The sequence below is a fragment of the Cynocephalus volans genome, chromosome 3, assembly GCF_027409185.1.
Source record: "Cynocephalus volans isolate mCynVol1 chromosome 3, mCynVol1.pri, whole genome shotgun sequence".
Lineage (NCBI taxonomy): Eukaryota > Metazoa > Chordata > Mammalia > Dermoptera > Cynocephalidae > Cynocephalus > Cynocephalus volans.
This window is the reverse complement of record NC_084462.1, coordinates 30,509,415-30,511,396: the sequence shown is the minus strand read 5'-3', so window position 1 is coordinate 30,511,396 and position 1,982 is coordinate 30,509,415. Positions and strand designations below refer to the sequence as shown.

Sequence of the window (1,982 nt, the reverse complement as noted above, 5' to 3'; positions counted from 1 at the left end):
ATTTGCGTGAGGTGCTTCTGAGTCTGTTTTAAGAAGAAAGACTTCATCTTTGAGAAACACTGAATGACTTGCACTGGTATGATATTGGTCCCCGGGCACATAAAGCAGGGCCGTCCGCTGGCTGGTCTCAGGGACATGTGCTGAGTTGTGTCACATCACATATTCACAGAGATTCCGAATGTGACATTAGGCTCTCCGAAAGGTACAAACTCATTGGAGTAGACTTTGGTATATTTTAATTTCATTTCCCTCCAGATTTATACTTGTGCTAAAAACAAAATAATTTCAAGAAGAAAAGTGATTTATAATTTCACCTTGCTCACACAGATGCCATTTTCATGACTCTTTGCTCCTTCTGGTCCTTGTCCACTTGCAGTCATGTTTATGTTGTTGTAGTCATAGTGCATATACATTTGAAGTGATACAATTTTGTATGCTTATTCTTAATATACTGAGTGCTGACTGTGTGCCCCATCCTGTGCTAAGTGCTTTATGACCTCTGTAAACTTCATTTAATCCTCATAACCACTCTTTAGGTACTCTCATTAGCCCTGTCTTATAAATGAGGAAAATGAGGCTTAGAGCAGTATGGAGTGCACGGAGCATAGGATTTGGTGGTAGGTGTTTGAGAGCCACTGGTTGTGTGATTTCATGCAAGTCACAATTTTTCTGACTGTCGGTAATTCCTGCCAACCTCATGGGACTGCTGCAGACTAAAAGGCTCAATGTATATGAGGGTGTTTGATAAACTGTAATTTTTACTATAGTCTTAAACAGTAATTATCCATCTTTCTAGTTTGTTAGAATGACATTGTGATGAACATCTCACGTAGCTTTATCTTTTTAATCTTTAAAAATTCTGTAGATTAAAGGGATGTTATAGAATTTTAGGTTGATTCCTGATATGTATTGCCAGGAGCTGGTGCCGGTTTGTATGGCTGCCCACAGCATGTGAATCCACCGATTCTAACACAGCGTTATAGTTACTGGAGAACTTCTGATATTCTGCTAATGCAGTGGGTGTGAGATGCTACAACATTGTTCAAGTGGGCAGTTCTTTGATCACAGCAAATGTTGTTACTCATGCTCGTTTACTGATACTGTAGTAACTCTTTTTCTCATGAATTGGCTTCTCAAGTTCTTTCCCAGTTTACACATTGGAGATTTATCTTTTTTTCTGTATCAATTGTTCTTTATGTAACACAGAAATGAACCCTTTGTAATTATTTGCTGTGAATGTTTTCTCCAGATATTTTCCCATTGATTTTAGTGATGCTAGTTTTGTTGAGTGATTGATCACTTTTATAATGTACAAATTGTCCATCCTTTGTGATATCTTTCAATTTGTAACGTTATCATTCCTTGTTTTCCCATTAGCAGCACCTGTACTAAAGTTTGAACAATACAGTGGAGATTAGCATGGCCCCTGTGCAAGGATGACACACATTTGTGAAGCGTTCCGTGTTTTTTCTGATCTAACAATTATATCTCAGTGACGCTGTTAGCATGCTTCCCACTTCCGCCACCAAGAAAACTTACCATCCCTCTAAAGATCTGAAGCAGTGCAGTAAAACAAGTTTCTTTTTATAGGTGAGGATTTTCTTTAAGCTTTTCCTGTCCATATTCGTGTGTGATCTATGCCTATAATATTCTTTTTGTGTATTTTATCTTGATAAAGACTGATAAGTCTTTAGGAAGAAGTTCATTCTTGCCAAAGGACATAAAGGTACTCATCTCTTTTTGCACTCTGGATATTTTATGCAACATTGAAATGACCTGTTTCTTAAAAGTATTAGAATTGCTCTTGTGGAAACATTGGTACCAACTGGATTTTTTGGGTCGTTATCTGATAATTTTCTCAATTTCTTCCTTGGTTATTATTCTGTTTAGATTGATGTTTCTTGGATTACTTTTGGCAATCTATCTATCTAGAAGTTATTCATTTCATTAAAGATTTCAGTTTTTTAACCTATAAGTGTGCA

At 36.8% G+C, this 1,982-nt stretch overlaps 1 non-coding gene across 1 annotated transcript; it reads left to right on the top strand.

Annotated features, from left to right (window-relative positions):
• The first annotated feature begins 1,364 nt into the window (after window positions 1-1,364).
• LOC134374197 (U6 spliceosomal RNA) lies at window positions 1,365-1,469 on the top strand. Its single transcript, XR_010023070.1, has one exon. It is a non-coding gene; the product is annotated as a U6 spliceosomal RNA (small nuclear RNA).
• The last annotated feature ends 513 nt before the right edge of the window (window positions 1,470-1,982 follow it).